This window comes from Aythya ferina, assembly GCF_964211825.1.
Source record: "Aythya ferina genome assembly, chromosome: 1".
NCBI lineage: Eukaryota > Metazoa > Chordata > Aves > Anseriformes > Anatidae > Aythya > Aythya ferina.
The window spans coordinates 105,047,017-105,070,010 of NC_140296.1; the positions used below are offsets into that span (position 1 = coordinate 105,047,017).

General features: G+C 34.6%; 1 protein-coding gene and 1 long non-coding RNA gene across 3 annotated transcripts in view; one reads left to right on the top strand and one right to left on the bottom strand.

Annotated features, from left to right (window-relative positions):
* ROBO2 (roundabout guidance receptor 2) overlaps positions 1-22,994 on the top strand; it is an 897,160-nt gene that overhangs the window by 383,015 nt on the left and 491,151 nt on the right. The window lies entirely within an intron of this gene.
* On the bottom strand, positions 1,715-21,803 carry LOC311429917. The gene is made up of 3 exons (XR_014688472.1): positions 21,714-21,803; positions 7,723-7,800; positions 1,715-1,863 (listed from the first exon to the last, which is right to left on the bottom strand). It is a non-coding gene; the product is annotated as an uncharacterized lncRNA (long non-coding RNA).

A 22,994-nucleotide genomic window follows, 5' to 3' on the forward strand; every position in this document is an offset into this window, starting at 1 on the left:
AAATATGTCTTTTTCTTGCCATCTAGAAAGAACTTAATTTCTCATCTTGTTCTTTCTCACACTCAGTTCTTCTTTTTTCTAGTCTTGAAGTCATAATTCAATTCTACTATCACAAATCTTATTCTTTGATGATAGTTTGATGTGTCTTACACTATACAGAATTGACATAGAACATGTGGTAGATTACTAAGCATAGAGGCATTGGCTAGGACTGCTGCAGAAAAGATATCCACGCTACCACTAGGAGTATCACTAAAACTAATAAACAATGAATATTTCATTAAATACAATAATGAAATCAATAGCTCTCCCCAAATCTACTAAATTCTGAGTCAAATATTGTTGCTGGTGTGTGAATGCTTTATTCCTTTTTTGTTTTTAAATAAGAATGACAACGGAAAAGCAACAAGCTTTACTTAGTAATTTCTCTTAGGGGATATTACTGATGCTGACTGATGTTTGAATACAAATGCTCTGGTCTGATGAACATATCCTTGATGGGTATGTAAAAGTATTCTACACATATCTAGAAATATTCTAGGAATACTTAATGGGGAGTAAGAAAATTGAAAAATTTCTATGGAAATATGTATTGAATCAAATCTGGGTAAAGTAGTGATTACTTTTGTTTAGTATTTTGCATATTTTTTGTGCAGTATTTTGGAATCTGTATCCTTAGTTTAGAGATGGTGTTATAATTTCAGTTAATAAGGGCATTGTATATTTACAACTCTGGGCTGTGCCAAGTTGTGGTACTCTGATTGCACTACTGCTCTTATCCAGACCTTGTATCCTGACCTCCGTGTTGTGGAAATGAGGGTCTGCAGATAAGACCTTGATAGGTGCTTGCTACTTGAACAATACAGGGCTGGGATGCAGTACACATCTTAAGACCTGATCACACAAAAGCTTCCCACTGCTTTCTGATGTTATTCAGGGGCCTTCAGACCCCTGAGTTCAAACACACCTTGAGCAGCTGGGCACAATATGCTTCTCTGTGCTGTCATCAGGTGTCTTCACCACTGCAGACCTATCAACTCCTCCTTCTCAGGAGAGAGAGAATAACAAGCCAATGAGTTGTAGATATACTTGCCCAAAATTAGTGGTTTTCCTACAGATTGCACTTGAGCTATTTCACCAAAAATAGCTGATGAAAACTGTGAACATCAATCTTTAGGAAAAATTAGGATCTAGGTCTAGGCTCAATCCTGTTTCTGTCTGGAATGCATTTAAACAAAAATCAAACCCATCCCATGCTGCTCTAAAGGTTTGCATTACAGTCACGTACTTGTTTTATTTTTGAAGTAGTCTCTTACAGCATTTATGCAAAAGTTCTCTGCTGTTTCTCCTGTAGAACATCACTGTCATGGGATACAAGAACAGCTAGAATTTCGGGCACAGGAAAGGGTCAAATATCATAACTATTTGTACTTCTGTGAAAGACAACAGAACACAAGTTCACTGATTTAAGCCTGTGCTGCAAGCACATTTAAATGTTGAATACACATCTGAACTCCATCCCATTATTGCCCACATGCCTTCACAATCTAAGCAAAAATTCTCCCAGACACACAATGCAATTGGTACTTTCTCTGCTGTGTTTATTCCATGTTTTAAAATTAGTACAAGTAAAATATGTAAGTAACTTAGTGATTGCTTGAGTGGTATAATTTTTGATGTTTTGGAGTGTATTTTCTGATTTTTTTTCTTTTTATCTGTTTATGTATTGAAGTTGAACTTTTTCTTCTGTGAGAGCATTTCTTAATTCTTCCCTGGTGTTCTCAATCAGTTCAGTCTTTATTTAACTAATCTTCTGTAGTTCTCCACTTCTCCATGGCTAGTATTTACTGCTAGCTGGGTCTCCTAAAATATAAACAGAAAAATAAATGCTTCAGAGTTGCTTAGAATAAATATTCTACGTTAAAACCTTGTCTGCCCCCTCCTTACAGTGAAGAAAACTACACACAGCTTCTCCTAGTCTATATGCCTGTTTAAGGTGGTTCAAGGTGATCTTAAAATTTCACATTTTAAATGCTAACTTTGTTTCCTTGCAGTCTATGGGCAGCTATAGAGATTTAGGTTTCCCATCTTTGATTTTATCACTGTGTGGCTTCCAGGAACTAGAGACTACTAGAAAAACACCCTAGTTTTGATTATATCTACTTTTTGGATTGGTAGGTAGCATTTAGCTAATATATTTTTGAGGAGGCTGTAGGAACAAGTTTACTATGCTTTTAGTTATCAATAGGGGTGCTAGAGTAAACAACAAAAGTGGTTTATGATGATGGGAGAAGTCGTGGCACTCATTGCACTGCCTGAGTTTCCTGATCTGAGTTTCCTGATCCTGTCCTAAGAACTGGGGGAAATTCACATAAAAAGATATGGAGCTATTGATACACTGCAACAAACTGAAAACTAAATGATAACATTTACTAAATGCAAATATGACCCAGAAAACTACAGCTACAACCAGGTCTCTCCTATTGTTTTTCAAAATATGACAATGGTTAGGCTATGTGGGATAGATAAATGTCCAGTTGTCATTTCATTTCACTTAAATCCACTTGATCAAACTAGAAGAACTAAATGCAAACTGGCAGCCACTCTTCCTTCTAGGAAGCTAGTCGATATTTAGTCCATGTGCAGCAGATGCGTAGCTAATGCAATAAATATGGTTCTTAAATTTTCTATATATAAAGATGAAAACACCAAGTATTTTTTAGCTCTCTCTTTGCATTTCACAAAGAGATGGATTTATCCTGTATTCCATATTTGAAAGGCAGACAATTGCTGTAAGTGATTCCAAATACTTTTGGACACTTGTTTATTAGCATAAAAGATTAAAGCTTTGTGAATAAACATAAAAACTCTGCAATTCAGAGAACCACAGCTTTGTAACTTCAGAAATCCACTTGTGGTAGCTTCTTGAGCTAATATATTTATAATCCATACATTGAAGTTATTCAGCACTTAACTGTTTTATAAATACCATTAAGCATATTAATCGGCAAGCTTTTGTGATTTCATTCATATTGAGTCCACTAGAATTCCTTTCACTTTGTAAAGTCAATCTTTCCTTTTCCTATGGTGTTTTGGGGGGTATCAGCTTAGTTAATTTCTCCAGGGCTTTATATCATTCTCCCCCACTGCATGCAAGCAACAAAGAAAATGCAAGAGAGGTTGAAAAACAGAATACAAGATGAGTGCTCAAAAATACTTCAGTAGTTCTGGTCAGGTTTTTTTTTTTTTTTTTGGTAGCAGAGTGAAATATCCTGTTCCACATAAACTGGGTTACTCAGCCTTGTGTAAACTAACCTTGTGCACTTTCCTTCAATTTTATCTATGCATTGATCATACTTCAGTTTAATTAGGGTGAAGGTTTCTACGTTACAAAATGCAATATAATATTAAGCATGTACAAGTATTTGGCTAGTCGAATATCTGCATTTTCACTTGTGAAATCAATTACAGTTTGAAAAATACTGGAAATTAATGAACCAATGTGTATATGAGAAAAGATTTTATGGTCATTTAATGAAAAGTGCTGGCTTTTTTAGGTACAAACTGAATGTTCACTCAGATCGATAGCAGCTTAGGGTAAGGGTTATCTAACCTTCTCACATCTTTCTGTTGTTTACTGCTTGGTAGAGTAACACCTTTCTCAGCAGGGAATGAATGAAGAAAAGTTTGTCAGTGCTAGAAAATAATTAATTGGTTGAGGTCATTAAGGAAAATCTGAAGTGTCAGTGAAAAGTTTCTCCATGAATTCTAAAAGCATGCAGAGACCCGCCAGTGTGGGGTAAGTGTATTTACTACAATTACTAAACAGCCAGGATATTTATGGCTGAAGAATTTGACTTTCTCTTCCCTTCTCTCCTGTTATATGAAAAGTTTCATTTTGCAGTAGGTGTGATATGACAATGTCTATCTCAGAAACCATCCTGCAGCAGTAATGTTCACAAGTTTCTTCCCATATTAATGTTTTCTTACCAGGCTGAATTGACATATTCATATACAAACACTGGAAATGTAAAGTTTAGCCAAGCACAGGTAACTTTAATGTATGTTTTGCCCTGTGCCCTTTTTATTTGTGTTAGCAGATTACTTTCTCTCTCTCTTCTAAGAATATTATGCTTTTTATATCTCAATAGCCTGCCCTGATATAAATAGCCTGCAACAGATATAAAATAAGACGATTTTGCTGATTTTTCTGAATATTGCCACTGGAGACCAGGCTGAAGTAAAAACTCTCATCAATATGGAGCATTGTATGCATTTTGCAACTAACAGAAAAAGTCTAGCTTTCTTGTCCTCTTTCAAAAATCCAAGAGACCTTGATTCTGCATATAAAAGCTCTGGCAATAAGCCTGCAGATCTCTTTTCTAAGTGTATGCCAAGAATTTAAGTTGAAAATTTAAACAGAAAAGATTTGGGGCAATATGGATAAAAATTCTGTCATCTCTTTTCCCCAACTTTAAAACCCATTCCTTTTATGATATCGTAATCTCAAAAATATATGCAATATTCTTCAAAGCTTTCCTTCACTTTAGCAGCTGTTCTTGATAAGAAAACAAAGAAAGATAAAAGAGCTCTCTGGAAAAACCTTCGTTTTTAGCAAATAAATAAATAAATAAAAATATTTCCCTGCTCTTCTTTAAAGACCATGTGTTCAATATCTAATTCTATTTATATGGGTCACTAATCATTATGGTTTTGTATTGTACTGTCCAGTTCCTGCGGTAGGTCTTAAAGCAGTTAGCCATTGTGGGGAGGTGGCATGCTATTCATCTGGCAGCGTTTCCCTTTGTTTCAGGAACTGCAGTGCTGCATCAGCCAGGATCACTACTGAAACAATCTTTTCCTCATATTGCTAACAGTTGAAGTTACTGTACTGAGGTTTTAATAAAAGAAAAGGTGAGATAGAAAATTGGCTTCACATGCGGGCAGTGAGTACATTGAAGGATAACAGAGATGTTGCCTTTTTAAAGGCAAGGGGAGGAAAGGAGCTGATATGAGGAGGCCTTATAGATAAGTTTTACAGGTGAAAATTCTGAAGTTTCTTTGGAAGCTTAATTATCAGAAAGTAGTGTATTCTCCATATAATTTTCTCATTTTGAAGTTAGTTTTTTCACTCTTGCTTTTCATTTTTACAGATTCCTTAATTATGCAGGTGGGTTTATTTCTTCTCCTTGTGGTATTTCAATATACAGGCATGTTCATAGCTGAGTATGTTCTTCTCAGATGTAATTAGAGTATAATACTGTGTCCCTGGTGAATGGTAAAGAGCTGTTAATTTACACTTAGGAAAAATATTGTGTATAGAATCACCTGAAAACACACATTTCTTGCTGTTTTATGTAGAGGTGTAGTACTCAATATTATTAATGGCGTGTTTTGGTTTAGTAGACAATGCTGCTATGTTTCAACACTTAGATACATTCAAAAGTAGATCCTGGTTTAAAAAAAAAAAAAAAAAAAAAAAGCCATTTACTTAAATAGCCTACATGGCATACATGGCAGGCAAGTATATGAGAATCAATGGAAATCAATACAAAATGAGACATTTCTACCACCGAGCTTTTAGAAGAGATGTATAGACAAGGCTGTTAATTGGTTTTCAATGGAATCGTTTTCAGTGTTGTTCATAATTATTCAGTTGTGTGTATTCTCAGTCCACTGTAATGCCCCCTCTTAGCTTCCAAACTGTTCACTTTCAATCGAACATTTATAACAAATGGTATTAATTTTCAATTTTCTAGCAGTTCATTTTCTATAAGCTATATTTCTCAGTACCAAAAGGCTGTGTTTTCAGTGTCTCTTCAATTGCCCTAACTTTTTACAAGAAATATGTTGTGAGCAAAGTTTAAGAAATAATTGACAGTTTCTAGTCTCCAGTTCAAAATATTTTAGTGGTCATAATTATTCATACAGGTTTTCGATATGCCACGTCTGAAGTTGTTGCCCACTTCCTTTCCAAAAATCCCATGGGAATAAGCCCTGATACATGTGTCTCTCCTTCTGCCTGTTCCTCTCCCATCAGAGTGAATGATAATTAAACACTGACTATAAAAAGAAAGAGACATCTGTCCAAGAATGTCATCATAATTTTTAGAAGTTTGGTCAACTTTTGCTGTACATTCAACTTACTGGCTAGATCTGGCTATGTTCTGCTTAGACAGGGAAATAAATTACTGTGTAATATAATACACTTTAGTTGTGCTAGAGGGGTTATGCCTGCTTTGAACACAGTTTAATTTAAGCAGCAGAACAGTGTAGAGATGCCTAAAATATATCTGCCAACTCTAGGCATGTCAGTTCAACCTCCATTACCCTGACAACTTTGTGCATGCTATATATAACTACAGTGTGGGATAGCAAGTCCTGCAGCAGGGGAAAGATTTTCACTGGAAACAATTCTGTGAAAGCTTTTAGGAATATAAGCTGGGAACAGCCATAGAAGTAAGGCTGAATACAAGCTGAGTTCAAAGACAGAAAAGATACCTAAACTTAGAAGAATGCTTCATCCCTCAAATAATACAGCGTGAAAAACATATACATTTTGGATGGGAGAATAATTTTAGCCTACAAACATCCCACCCCACCCTGATTTGGGTCACATAGAAGTTTCTTGCTGCTATTTTGAATTACATCGAACACACTTATAAATAGGTGAAATAAAACTTTTTTTTTTTTTTTTAATAACTATATCTGAGAACGATATAGTAAACCATAATAAAACATTTCTAACAATATTAACTTAAAATTGTGTTTTCTCAGATATTGAATATTAAGAAAATAAGAAAGATCCAATGCATCAAACTGCCCTTCTGAGTCAGCAGATTGATTTAGCCCAGTATCGTGCATCTTGGAGTAGCTGATCAAGACAGTTTAAAAGCAGACTATGTTCAGATCTGTTGCCAGCATACTCTTCCATCAGATGATATTCTATTTATCTGCTTCACACCATTTATGATTTCCTTTTTAAACAACAAAACAACAAAATAATCCCCTACCAGTTGCCTCTATTACTTGTAGCTCTTCTTTGCAGAAATTTTTCTATAACTCCTACCCATACTTGTCATCATTCTATGTTTATATTACTTGTACCATATAATTTTTTCAGATAGCATAGCCAGAACTGCACACAGTAATTAGTGTGGGCACACCAACAATTTACAAGCAGTTTAATATATCTTTGTTTATATCCAGATTTCTTTCTCAATATCTCCCAACAATCTGTTTGCCATCTTGATGACTGTTGATGACAGCTAAACCATGTCCAACATTGTATATGTGTGTTTAAAAAACAAAAAACAAACAAACAAAAAAAAACAAAAACAGAAAAAAAACACAAGCATTAATTCATGTTTATTGATAATGAATTACAGTTACTGTGTTATTTATCACTGGCTAAATTCATTTGATCATTTGGGGCTCTTATTCAGTTTTTCCAAATCCAGTTTTAACTTGACCATAATGAAGAATTTTGTATCATCTGCAAGCACTAGCAACTTTTCTGATGGCATGTGAATGGAATGGAATAAAGCGTATGGAATGAAATGAATGAGACAGATAACCACAGCAAGGAGAAGGTGATGACTGTTAGACATGAACGCTTTTTTTTCTGAAGCAGTCATCTTAAGTTACTGCTTGCAAAGACTATTACACACTGCATTTTCTTGTCTGTGTTTCTGAGGAGTGTAGTTCTGAGGAGCTACTTACTGTGGGAATGGAGGTTTTACAGAATTAGAATCCATGCTTTTCTGCAGCTAGAAAATGTGTCATAGAAGAAATTGTTACCTAGAAAAAGAGAGAATCAAGCCTGTTAATGGATGACTTTAAATAGTGATGCATCCTACAATTTGGTCAGGATTGCTGTTTATATCATGCCACTCCCAAGGCTTAGCTCAGTATATTGTCATCCCTTTGTTACCACATTAAGGTATGCGGTCATATCTATTCAGGACTACGTTAGACTTCCTACAATGGTGTATACTGAAGTACAATGAAGGTAACATTTAAGCATTATTTTTTCCCTTTGACAGAAATATTGACAAACTAATTGTATTCTGATGTCTCAGGCTTAGGCTTCACCCCAATTGTCTCTCTCTCACCTTATATTTGCTTGCATAAACACTATTGAACCTATGGGAAAGAACTGTCCAAAACTGGTGTACTTGTATAGACTTTGACAAAATTAAATATATTTAATTCTTGGGAAGTTTCAGTGAAAAGTTTGATATGACGTATCTAGGTCTTTGGCTAGCAAGAACAAGAATGTTCCTGTGTTCTGCTGAGGGATAAGAAAAGAGGACGTGGAATGGATGAATGTTTAGCTTTCAGTTGTGATAGATCATTTCTGAATTTTACCATTTCTCTTTCAAATAAGGATATATTACCCAAATAATGACCTTTCCTTTAGTGATCTATTGTCTTATACATGGTTTTATTAACTACTGTAAACTGGGCTTCTGTGTTCTGTTATTAATATACGGACGTGTTATATTTCCAGGACTTTTGTCTCTCCAAAAAATGTGTGGTTGTATTCTTTCAGGGTGCATGGTAAGAAGTGTTGACTTCACTTCTTCAGATAGTTCGGTACAAGAGCATAAGAATAGTAATACTGGCTGTGACCCAAGTTCCTTCTCTTCTGGCAATATTCTATGTAAAATATTTTTTAAGAAAGATTATAATAACCTAACAGATGGCTTGTGTAGGATAATCTGACACTGATCACTTATACTTAAAGGTCGCTTTAAACCCAGAAGTATAATTCATTTCCCCATTTTTAGTGCTATTTATCATAACCAAATATTATTTTATGTATAGCTATCTCTGAATCCTATATTTCTCATGTTAACAGCAGTCGGTTCTTCAGTCAAATGAGATCTCTTTATGAAAAAAATTCTATTTTCTGAAATTTTCTTTTTCTCATGTTATCATATTAGAAACTTTACCATTTTTTTTTCTCAGCAATAAATCTCATACTTTTTCGATCCTGACATTTCTTCCAGATTCATGATCATTCTTTAAGTTCATGATTTATCCCTACGTACCTCATTTCCAAAGACTTCCAGATGAATTTTAACTATCACTAATAAAATTGCTTTTCTTTTTGCCATATTCATGAATTTACTTCTTATTTTTGTCCCTGACACACCTCTAAGCAATATGAAAGGAAGCTTAATCAGTGTGAAAAAGCTTTTGGGAATTAGGACACCTAAGTTCAAGTACTTCCTGTTGATCAAATCAGAAACTTTCCCATAATCCTACCTGCAAAATGTGTAGTTGTTCCTAGCTCACAGAATAGTGAAAATAAGAACAGTAAAGGCTACAAGAACCCAAATTATATAAATACCTCAATAAAGTTTCTTGGATAGAGAATGCTACAGAAGTGCAGGTTAACCCTGTTTGACTATGGGCAGCCAGGACAGTGTTTTGAATCTAATTGTTTTCTGAGAAAATATGAAATTTAAAAGATTTTGACATGTAAAAGTACGTAACTGTTCCCTTCATTACAGGCATGTATATTATATATATTTTTATCTATATATATATATAGATATATATATAAAGTTGAAATACAAGAAATTATAATTCTGCCTGGCAAAACCAGATTAAGCATTAAAACTATGACAGGAAGATTAGCTAGACAATGAAATACAGTATTGGCCTCTTTCTCACCCCATAAGAGCTTCTTTAAAAAGCAGGCATAGATAAGGAAATCATAAACAGGAACCTTTTGTTGTGAAGGGCTTTTGGTTTAAAAAGCCTAAATAAATAAATAAATGTTTTATTCCTTGTTGAAGTAATCCCATAATCCTTAGAGAATGCTGTTTATTCTTCCTAAGGATTTCAAGGATGCTCCACACTTCCTCATGAACATATATCTGGGCCACACAGCATTACTGATGATAGAATTGCCACTGAGTATACTTTACCAGCTGATGCACTTCCAAGTACTTATCCCATTATGCTCTAAAACGTGTTCAGTATCTCATGCCTGTGCATCACTTTTCATTTCATCTTCAGGTGTATTTCAGAATCTCAGCAAGTCTTCAAAGAGTTGCATTATCAAATGCTGAAAAACTGTTTGTTAGCTTGTAAAAAGCTGTGTCCACCAATGTCAAGCAGATATACCTGATGCCAGGTTTCTCAGAATCATGAACAAAGTTTTCACAATGACAGTGCCTTTATCTCTTCAGTGTTTTCCCCTTGGCTCTTCTTCTTATGATAAATCAGTCTAAGTTACAGTTGATAGACGCTGGCCTGCCTGTAGCAAGGCAGGCTTTGGTCTAGATCTCAGTAGTGAGGTGACTTATTCCATAGCTAGAGGAAATTGAAGTTTGGGTTTGTCTTTGTGATCCTAATGAATTCTCCTTTGCTTTGGGATCTGGTGAGTTAGATGTTACATTTTTTGCCTTTTTTTTCTTTAACAAGCCTTCACAAATTCCTGCGCTGAACAGCATTTTCATTTAATTTGATCTCTGTTTTCAAATTTATGGATGTGGTTCCCAATCAAGATGAATTCTATAAAGTAGTTTTGACATTTCAGCAATGAAGACCTTCCACCATGCAAAGGTAAGCCTAAAAGACAATTTTTTGAAAGTTACAAGCAGCAGGAAAAACAAGTGCCTTTATATTAATATTAGGCTTAACTATAGTTTCCACTGTATGACTCAGCAATAATTCTGTTAGCAATAAGAAACTTCAGGGAGTGTATTTCCAAGCAATTACTATACTTGGGTGATTAAAGTAATTCTAGATATGACCTTGTCCCATATAACACTGCTAGCAGTATATTATAATATTACAGAAGTGTATTGCTTGTCTCATCTCATTGCTTAATTATAAAAGGTATGTAGGAAATATTCCATAGATAGGAAGTGGAAACTTGTGGAACCAATTCCAAAATACCCTCAAATACAAAATTATGAAATAAAGTGTAAAGTATGACTCCTTGTTTTGCCACAATATCATCTTTAATTTTATGATAAAATAAGCAAATAAAAAATTGCAGTCATAGATCTATCCATTTTGGAGCCATGCAAGATGGAAAGATCATAATATTACATAATAATACCCCTATTCTTTCTTTTTACTACTTTCTTTCTCTGTTATTTGAGGCCCTTTGTGTTAATGAAGTTAATAATATCTATAAAATGAAATAGTTAAATCAATAATCTGGTTTTCCTCAAAGACTTTCTTTCTCCTTGTATCAAAATTGAACCCAATTCAGAACAAGTACATTAGATTCACCTCTATTTCCTGTTCAACTTTCTTCTGATACGCACGTGACTGAGATTCAAACTAATTCTTGGGGGGGGGGGGGGGGGGGGGAAGGGAGGGGAGGGAGAGTTACGTAGTCATAGATAGGATAGTCTTGTTTCTGTCTTCGTTCTAAGGATAAGAATATTATCAATATTCTGTGCTGTGGAAAAAAAAAAAAAAAAGAAAGAAATGAATCCTGAAGGAATATGTGAACTGATTATCTATTCTTCCTTTGTAGAAAATGTGTATGCAAGAAATTTCAGTTATTACACAATAATATATATATATTTAGTCCTTATAGAAGTATTTATTCATCCTGCTCAAATGCCAGATGGAATAAATATGTGTCAATTCAGTTCAAAAATAAAAAAAATTGGGAGTTTATTTCACTATATAAAAATATAAACTTAAATTATTTTTTATGTGGCATTTTACAGGATTCTGAGGCTATAGTTCCTCAGAATTGTTTAAAAAGGCAAGAATTTGCCTATACTGAACTTAGACATTAATAATTGACGTATAGGGCATTTTCTAGAGATTAATAACTACCTGGGAGAGCTGATGGCCTGAGGCAAAGCCAAGGGCCATTACACCCTGGTTGGCTATTAAATCCCCAGGAAATTCCTAATACTAAGGTCACGATTGTTATTGCAGTCCCTTTCTAAAAAGGAAAACAATCTTGCTTTATTTTATTTCATCCAGTCCAATGCTTCATTTTTAAATGCTGTAAGTAAAATGATTTCAGTTACGTTGTTTGGACTTCTCTAGGAATCTAACTCAAAACCCCTCAATGTCAACAGAAAGTCACATTTTTGTTCTGACAGCCTGTGGATCAGTCCCTTCCTACCTGTTTACAGACAGCAACCAAAATACTTTTTATCTATCTAGTACATTACCAAGGTTAATTCTTTAAAAGGATTTTTTTTTTTTTTAAGGTTGGAAGAAAAATGGTACTCCCCCATATTGTTGTGAAAAATGGTAGATCAGTAAGAAGTACTAAATTGTATAATTTATTTTGCTAAATCATAGGCAATATGTGCAGTCTGTTCCAGCCGTTGCTGTACTTTGCGTGCAAAATCACCCATTTTATAGTGACTGGATGTAATTCACAGTACAGCACACCACAATAATATATAAGACGATCAAAACCAGAACGTAGTCAGTTCTCAATATGGAAATACCAGCATATTATTAAGGAAATCAATTACTTGGTAAAACAAGTAAGTCTGGCATCACAGAAGGAAAGGGGAAACAGTCATATTTTATTGTCAATAGAAGTCATGAAAGCATGCATATTAGATTAGAACTAACCTAATTGGAGGTATGGGTGGCTTGTAGTACAGTTGTAGGAACAGGCGTTAATTTGTGTCATGCTACGGTATGTCACTACCACTTGAAATTCCATTGGGCAATATTAATTCAAACAGAGGTCTAGGCTACTAATAAATGAGGTAAATTGAGTCAATTACTAATTTCATGCTTTTCTGATTTTTGGTTTGGATAGATAATATCCACAATTTAATGCACTGTCCTCTGGAGATCTTTGCCACTTATGAAGAACATGTGTTCAGAGAATTATTTATACTATTCAAACATTAACATTGCTCCTGTACCCAGAGCAACAGGACAAAGGCTCAGAAAGAAGTCAGGCTTAGTCTGCCTCTTCTTCTTGATGTAAATCTTTCATTATTTTTGTTTTTCCAGCATTCAGGCAGATCTTTAGTTTCTCCTTGGTTATTGTTTTTCTATTTGCCTTTTAATGGCACAACCAAGACTTCATTCATGTGACTGGATTTCTTATCAATATCTTGCCACTACTTAAAGTAGTTGGGAAGAATATTTTTACCAGTGAAACCAGGCATGGACAGCATTTACACCCCTTTCCTGCAGGAGAGACCCCGAAGTTGGACTTGAATCCCATCCTCAAATGGGGATTCAAGGATTCAAATAGGGGTTCTCCTGTTTGCTACTTTTTTTGAGACAAAACTCTCAATATAGCACTGGCTCTGCCACTAAACTATTGTTCCTCTCCAGCCTGTGACTGTCAACTCCAGCAGCTCACTGACTAAGTCTAAGTCTAAGGAGCACCCTGTGATCCACCAGTTCATTTCCAAGTATGGGACATGTGAGAAAACCCACTTCTAATAGAGACTTCTACTAAGTCTCTATCACTATAATGTAAAATGCAAAACGTCTGTTTGAGAAAAAACAAAGCAAAATAAGCATGATGTTTTGACCTGTGCTGCAGAATTGTCTGCCTCTTACTGAAATGGCATGCTATTAAACCTTTCTAACTGAACTCACCACTTTTTAGTTCAAAATGTGTATCGCCTGTTGTAGTTTCTTTCCATTTTTCATAAATGCATGCCAATCACTTACAAAAGTTAAAATAAATCAGGTCATAAAGAAACCCAAATATAAACTACTTAATGGGGAATTGTACTGAGAAAAAATAACACTATGCAGAATACATGTATTGAGACAATCTTTCTCCTTGCTCCGATGGAGCAAGCTGAACATTTCTGCTTCTATTTTACCTATTCACCTTTTTTTTTTTTTTTTTTTTTTTGATTTAGATCTAAACTTAATGAAGTGACTTCAGAAACATTATTTTGTGAGTTGTGTGGTGTTTTTTTTTCTCCTATTTGTACATTTTCCTCTGTAGAATATGTTCCAATCTGGCTTTTGCGCGTATAGAAGTTCAGTCTTTCAAAATCTTTAAAGTCCTAAGCAGAGAATGAATTGTGAGAGATAATGAGGGTAAATTATACTGAAAAAACCTTCTATACATATACAAATGTTGGGGTAATCAGGCTGATGGAAAAGGAAATACAGAAAAATGCAGACGGCAGCTAAATGACAGTTAAATGATCTGAAGCCACAGTCCCATCTTTCATGGTTCAGTACAGGTCATTGGGTGAGTTTTATTTTTTGCACTGTTCTTTGTCTGGATTTGTAAAATGAGTATTCATGCCTACATCTTGAGGAGAGGTTTGAATCCCTATATCTCATGGCCATAAATATGGCTATTCAAGTTATGTATCTATTCCCTTCAACCAGAACTTACATCTATTCAACATTACCATTTCATAACTGCAGACATATTCTGATGGAGCTTTCCTTCTTTGTTTTTCAGAAAAAGAAAAAAAAAAAAAAAGAAAAAAAAAAAAAGAAAAAAAATTGCTTCCCAAAATACTGGCTTTATTTTCAAATAAAAAAAATTTGGGAGAAAAAAAAGTATACATTAATTAATTCTTTCAATATGCAAGATCATCTCATTTTCAGTAAAAATCTTTTCCATCAAACCGTTTCCGTGGAACTCAAGCTCATCATTGCAAACCAATACTGTTAATTTCTCTAGCATTGTCACTTGCTTAACATCTTACTTAAGCACATGTTTTACATCATGGCACAGGGCTTTCTCTAGCACTACTTTTCTGAAAGCTTTTTTCAATGTAGCAATTGAAAGTAAGGAAGAAAAAAAAAACACTTCTGTGTGAAATATCTGTCTTCAAATTCAGATAAAAATGAATATGACAATGTATTAATATTAATAGTAACCTATGTGTAACATGAACATCTCAATAACTATTCATTCTCTAAGTTGATAAACCAACAATGATTGTATCATTCTGAAAAAACGCTGTAAGGCTTTAAGTGCAGGGGAGAGACAGTGGAACTGAATTATGAAACAGATTGGTTCTCTGCTAGGTTTGTACTTTGCATGTTTGTGAGGATATTAACCTCAGGATGGGCGTTGAGTGCCCCCTAATTACACACTCAGGTTATTTTCAAAAGCTTTTAATCGGACTTTCACATAACAGTGAACATGAAAAACATACAGATAAAAAGGGGCAATGCCTTTGAATTTACATGGGCAAATAGTATTTTCAGCATTCAGCAGTAATTTTTTCTGTTGACATTGTAGATGTGCGGTTTATGCCATCTGGGTCAATAACCTCCTTGTTTCAAGAAAAATGGCTTCTTTTTTTCTGGAATGTGTAACAGACAGTGGTGGAGATTAAACAGTAGTTTTTACATAATCTTTTCATTTGTGAGTTAAGAAGAGGTGGACAGGATGCATATAGAACGATGTTTGTGGATTATTTTTTTTTTTTTACCAAAGCTACCATTGCAGTGGAAATCTGAAAATAAATTACTTTTTCATCACCACCATTCAGAATTTTTTTACATTTAGTCAGGTTACAGGTTTGCTTAAACCCTTTCAATGAATTTAAAAGCATCAAGGAAGGGACAAAGTACAATAAGTACAAATCCATTTCAGCGCTGAAATTTATACAAGCTCCGTCAGAAATATTCTCCAGTCGTGACTTCAGAACTCCTCAAAAGGAATTCAAGTTCCACTGAAGTTAAGGGAAATGCTTCATTTGATGTCAGTGGGGACAGGATTACATCATGGTATTTGCCACCATGGATGCTAATTTTAACCCTCAGGAAAAAAATGTATTTGCCAGTGTCCTCAAAGCAGAACTTTGCAGTATTTATTATATGCTGGCTGCTCTCCAAGACAGTGCTACTTTTGTCTGCCAATTCTGACTGCATATAAATGAAATCTGGGTGAGGAACCATGAAGTTAGCCATTTTTCTGTCTTCTCCTGTGCTTTTAGCAGAGACTGATTTTGTTAGGTGACTAATTTTTGTTAGATGCTGACATTTTTTTAAAGAAAGATTCACAATAAGATATTATCACCAGCCTTCTAAGAAACTAAATGTATCCACTATCCAAGAAAAAAGAATATAGACATGACCACCAAATATGTCATTTTTATTTGAGAAATGTTAGACTTAAACTATTTGCTGATTTGAAATATGGGTTTAATATCACATCTTAAGAGGTAGGAATTTAGAAGTTCAACTCTTGGTGTAATTAATTAGTTGTTGGTGCATGGTTTTTTACTGCAGTGTAAAATTTATGTCTAGAGAGAGGTATACTGAAGCTCTGGCAATGGCACATTAACAACTGCTCCCATAAGGCTCCTGTTGGAGTTTTCACAAGGGAGAACAACAGCAACATCCAATTAATGGTGTAAAAGCTGCCTAGTTAAGGCTTGCAAGCAATTGTGTAGGTGAATGATAAAAGAATTTCTTACATTTAGCATAAATGTGTGTAATACATTCTATGGTGGTGTTTGCTTTTTTTTGGTTGGTTGGTTGGTTGGTTGGTTGGCTTTTACTTTTTTTGACTTGGAAAGTATGTCTCTGTGCCCAGGAGGAACACAGGTCTGCCCAGCATATGTATTAAGAAATAAATTTTTAAAATTTGTTAGCATGTACTTGCTGTGGAGATGTTTATGAAATGTAACTTGTAAAGTATGTGTACATATGGCCTCCTCTGTTCTGAACAAAGGAAGTAAGCAGCTGTATAAAAGAGTAGATAAATACTATTAGCAGTACCAGGTGCTCATCTTGGTTTAGTCTATGTTTTGGATGTAAACAGTCCCTAATTTTTGCCAAAGCTCTTAGGAGTGAAGAGAGAACTTCCCTCTCTGCTACTCCTTAAAAGATAACCAGTTGTCCAGTAGATTTCGTGATACAAGTCATAACTTTAACTCATGCAGTTTTGTGGACAGCCTGGATATGCAGATGGCCCTGGCATATCATTTTGTCAATGATGTAAATCACTTCTCATTGAAACGTAGCATCCCAAGCTGTTGCCATTTAATTGTTCAGTTTATACAAAGTAAATGCCAGAAGAAAAATCTGAACTGCTGGCATGCTTATTCTGTGAGGTGCTACTTGTTTATGGCTTGTTTATGACACTGTTTTGCCACCTCATTTGACTTATTTCTGTCAGTTTTGGTGCCTTCATAGCTCTTTGGTTTGCATTCTTTTATTTTAGCTCTCTGACCCAATCCAATAAAATGTTTAAATTTCCTATTTCATATCGAAATAATATATATTTTACTTAATCTGTGGCTCTGTAGTTTCCTAGAATGGCTGGTCAAAATAGTTTCCTAACTCTCTACCCAACAAATTTATGCAGATTTGAAAATTTCTATTTGTCTACAAAGTGGGAGTCAAACAGGGGGAAAACAAATAAATGCTATCTTAATATCATAGCAAAGTCAAAGTAAATAGGTTTCCTTGTGCAAACAGGTAAGATTTCACACTTTGTACAATGAACTAAAAATCTTACTTTTTCTTTTCCAGAAAGCATATGTTTATCTCCCATTCCTCTGGTCACATTTTCTTTCTTAGATCAAAACATTGCCTTTTAGATTGGGAAAGAGGCCATCTTTTCCTCTGTATGTGTACCATGCAGAACATACTATGGATATAATTCAGCTACACTATAATCTATGTTTTGTGACACAAAAGAATGCATTTGCTTAACTGCAAGTGACAGAACTGGATCATAAGGAATATGCTGGCTAACATGCCTTTAGTGTGCAGCAAACATAAAAGTATATGATGCAATTAATTAGGAACATATTGGAAATATCTTTGTGACTGTGGTGGATTTAAATGGCAATGAAAAGATTAGCTCCTTGGTCAAGCCTCTTAACTTAACGACAAATGTTGCAATGGGATAGTATTAAATACTCTGACAAGCATGCTCATTCAGGCTGGTAGTGTTAGAAATAATGCTTTATGTGCATTTAAAAATACAGTGGTTGGGCTGCAGGAAAGTGGGGCCTGAGAGAAACAGAGGCTGTGGAAATAAAAATAAACTGATGCATCAGCTTCTCCACTCGACTTATGTTGTAAGAGGATTAGGTAGAACTACTGATTGTATAGTTCTGATAGCATAGTTCTGATAGCATTTAATTGGTTGAATTTTAGAAATGGAATTGAAGTCCACAGTGCTCTTGGACTTTTGGTTTAACTCTTTCTTAGGTGTGGGATCAGGAATTGGATTTTATCATTGTGGGTCCCTTCCAGCTCAGGATATGCTATGATTCTACTCTGGTTGTAGCAATTATAGGAAAGCATTACAAAACAGAACACTATATTGACACTTTATTTTTGCCATTTCATATTTTTTTCTTCCAGCTGTCAATCCATTTGGTCTGTTTATTGATATCCTTATTTTTCAGTTTTCATGGGTGACTTGCTGTGCTTATCCCACTGATACCTACAAGTGTCATAGCTTTAGTTGCGGAGGTAGGAATTTGGTTATGATAGGATTCACGTACTTTAGATTAAAAATTCTTAAGACTATATCAAATCTGTATATTTAAAAAGCAGGAGAAGTGCATCATACCTTTCAAGACATATAATCACATCAAAATTCTAGTAAAGGAAAAAGGAATAGGGAAAAGAACAGGTCAGAAAAACAAATCAGGGTTCAGAGATAATGTACAAGTCAAGATGAATAAGGTCTTGCAAAGAATGTAAAAAATAAACAGAATAATTATTTCAGTCATGTAAGTAAAAGGAGAAAATGGAAAGAGTCAGTATGCATTACAAGTTCATTATATTTCAAAACTAAATAATGACTTCACCTCAGCTTTTAAAAAGGAAGATGGTTTTGACCATGGAAGTAAATGCAGAAGGCACTATGAGGGCATGAGAAATTCCTATAGGTGAAATAGAAATGAGTTTATAAGTAGTGGTTGTTCTTTGCCAAATGAGCAGAAGAATCTTCATTTCAGAATTCTAACCAAACTGGTATGTGGAGCCATAGGTCACAAGTGTTTTCAATAAATGTATCAACTAAGATTTCACCAGGCTTGGTAATTTTTATACCTGGGGAAAAAGAAGGGAAATAGTATATAATAATAGTCTGACTACAGGAGTATACAAAATTCTAAACAATTATATCTAAATTAATTTTACTACAATGTATAATGTGGTGTACCAAACATATATCATGTCAGTCTATACTGATAGTATTCTTTGTTTCCAGACAAATGTTTCAGACTTTAGGTGGACCATGGCAAGACATTCTTAAACTGCTATATGAACAAGTATTATTTAAACTGGAGAAAGTCAGAGTTAGTAGGGAAAAAAAAAAAAAAGGAAAAAAAAAAAAAACAAACACGTGGATATATGAGGAACTGGATAAAGAATAAATAGCAGCTGTGAGTAGTACTAAGGACTTAAGCATTAGACAAAGGGGATCTTAACCATTTGTTTTGGACATAAGTCTCAGAACTGATTTTAATTACATTTTATGAGGATGTTGATTAAAAAAGGGGATCATCCTGACAAGATCTGTCAATGAGAAAAAGAAAGTAATATAAATACAGAAGAGAATTGAGGTACCATATAATAGAAATGTATGATATAAATTATACAAAATTCAGTAATACAGAAGGCAAGGGTTTCTGTTTGGAGTGTGAGACTTTTGGAGTATGGAGAAATGCCTTAGGGTCAAAAAAAAAAAAGAGAGTCCAGTAATTCATAGTGGTCATAGCAGACCACTATATTATAAAAAGTCTCTCTAGAGAGAGCCTCTATCAGAAAGATCAGTCACAGGACAAGAGGTAATGGTTTTAAAGTAAAAAAGAGTAGGTTTACATTAGATGTAAGGAAGCAATTCTTCATTATGTGAGTGGTGAGGCACAGGAACCTGTTGCTTAGAGAAACTATGGATACTCCATCCCTGGAAGTGTTCAAGGCCAGGTTGGATGGGGCTTTGAGTAACCTGGTCTAGGTTTCCCTGCCCATGAGAGGGAGGTTGGACTAGATGACCTTTAAGGTCCGTTCCAACCCAAACCATTCTATGGTTCTATGATTTTACCATCTGTCAATGGTCTCAGTCACAAATTAAATGAAAGTGATCCAATATATCTGGAAAAGTATTTTTAGAAGAAATAGAAAAGCAGTATTACTATCATCAGAGTGTAGTGGAATAGGATGTACGGTGCTGGCTGTCCATGTTCAAGAAGGATGAACTGGTATGCATACAGCCATGTAGGGCTTGTTTAACCTACCAGTGTAAAGGCTGAGAGGAATTACAATCTCTATCTTATAAATACCTTAAGGGGTAAAAGTCAAAAAGAGTAAACAGCTATTTAAACTCTTTAAATGTTGGCAGCAGAACAAATAGATAAAAAAATATGGCTGGAAATAAATGTGGAACATCTCACTAGAGCATTGAAATTCTGGGGATTGTCTGGCCGAACAGATACACTTAAGATGGAGCTTGAAAAGTTTATTAAAAGGGTTGTGTGATAAGACTGATATTAAAGGACTGAACTCAGTGATACTGAAGAAGCTGTCTTTCCTGTAGTTTCCTATCTTGACAACAGTGAGAAGCACATCTTATGATTCTCATTTAATTGTATATTTTTTCTTAAGGCACCCTAATGTGAAGAAAAATAAGAAATAGAGTCAAAATTTGGAATAGAATGTCTCCCTCCATATGAAATCCAGATTGGAACATTGGACAATGCCAGTAGTAACAGAGTTCTGGCTGCAAAACAGTCAATTTATTGACTCATTAACAGTTCATAAAATTTAGTGCATTCTTCTGTTTCTTGTCACTGGTAAGCATATGCTCTGAATTTACAATGGGCTCTGCAGTACCATTCCATAAATATTAAAAATAGTTTTGTGATCATTACGATGAATATGTTTCAAACCACAGCTGAATTTTGATCTTCAATAAAAGAATTGCAAATTGTGTCAGACAAGTTCACGTGATTCATGAACTTACTGAAATAATTCAGTGTGCAACTCACTGAAAGCCTTCATGAAAATATTTTAAAGAATCTGAAAGCAATTTCTGATCATAAATATAATTCTAGAGGTGTGGATTAAACATATAGTTGCTAGTATGTTTACCTTGTAAAGTGTGTCATAAGCTTTGGAACCTGTGAAAGTACATATGCAGGACCAATGGAATGATTATAGATCCTTTCTGTACAAGATCAAGACATAAATGCCATTTTATCTAGTATTAAAGAGGATATGGTATATCTGCTCCTGCCAGAGTCTTGTAATCTTACTCATGTTGAAAAGTGGTATTTACTGAGTAAGGGAATTATCTAAAACCTCTATGTCAAATTGTACCCATCATAAGCGCATATTGATGAGTTAGTTAATGGACTGAGTGCTTTACTGTGATGTTTCTGTTCTTCGTATTTATACGTATAAAATTCTAGTGCAATGCTAGCAATTAATTTGAGAAGCAGATATATTCTATAGCATATGAGCTTCAACTGTTTCTTTTTAGCAGAAATGTGATATAGCAACTGTTTTTTTGACCACAAGGGGAAAAAAAAAATATATATATATATATATTTTCTTTTTTTCTTGCTTTTTGTGTGAACTTCCTTGTTCAGCTGGATAAGCCCCTTTTGTAAATGATTTTGGCTGATAGGTTCTTCAACAGTATCAAATGTAGCCAGCAGTAGACTCCTACGTGTACATATATCTCTCTCTATATATAGATGTTATTTCCTCAGAAGTATTTTTTCTGGCAGTCCAGTCTGATTTGATTTGATGAGGTTAAAGAGGCAGAAAAGTCATACCTTTTATATGCAGATGTGATACTAAATCATCAAATCAGTTGTCCTCCAGTGGCAAAGAACATATACTTCTATAGAAACCAAGCATTTTTTCCCCTACAAGATATAAAATGGATTATTATTTTTATAGGTATAACTGGATTGTTCAAGTACACGCATTTGTAGAATAAAGTACATTTCATAGGGAGAAAGAGATCCTACCTCACTGACTATGTCTGATACAAGGTACTACATTTTTTGCTGCTCTTCAGTAACTGTGCAAAAGAAAATATTTATTTCCACTTCAGAAAGCAAAGTCCACCTAAAATATACAAGCAGGAAAAATATCACTGAGAAGGCTACAAAAGATGTTATTTTTTCAGCCTAAAGTAAAGTTAGAGCTGATTGTGTAAACATGAACTTTCCATCTTGTCCTTAACGCATCTCCACGCAGCTAGCTGGTGTATAGGCTGTTTTCAATAACTGATTAAAACATACAAAAGAAATGAAAGAGACAAGATCACAGGGACTGAGATTTGTTCCATAATATACTTGCCTGTAATGTTCAGAGCTTTTATGGGAAACAGCATATTAAATATGAGATTAAACATACATGTATTTGCAATCAAGATAAATATATCCTAAGCAAATGATGCATTAATTAAGACTTCCTGCAGGAAATTGAGTAACAGTCCAAATTCCCTTTCAACTGACAGGTAACTTTCATAAATTCAGAGACCTGCAGCCCAGAAAATATCACCTAATCTGGTCTTCTGAAATGAGACTGATACCATGCATCTTCTAATAATCCCTGCACTCAGTGTCTATGCTTTGTTGCTGATCTGATGAATGTCCCACAGAAGAACATTTAATCTCAATTCTAAATAATGGGGAATAACCTACATTAGTGGGTAATTTCTGAGTGATCGTTTTCACATTTTTGTTAAAATCTTTATATCGAACTTTTCCTAAATCATTCCCTGAAGACCTGTTATTTTAACTCCAAAATATCTCGCAAGTATCCACTAAATCCCTCCTAGTTATCAGAGCATGAATTAAAAATTAGACGCAGTATTCTACTGATGTCTGACACCAGATGATATAGCAGTCTCACCTTGATTTACATTTACAGGCATCAGTAATCTTTACATACAGCCGTGTGTGATCATGCAACTAACGTATGATTCTTAGACCACATATTTAAAAAACAAACAAAATACAAAAACTCTTTAATGTCCTGTCTTGGCAATTATTTGCTTTGAAAATTTAACTAGTTGCTTAAATGTAAGAATTGTTCAAATAGCA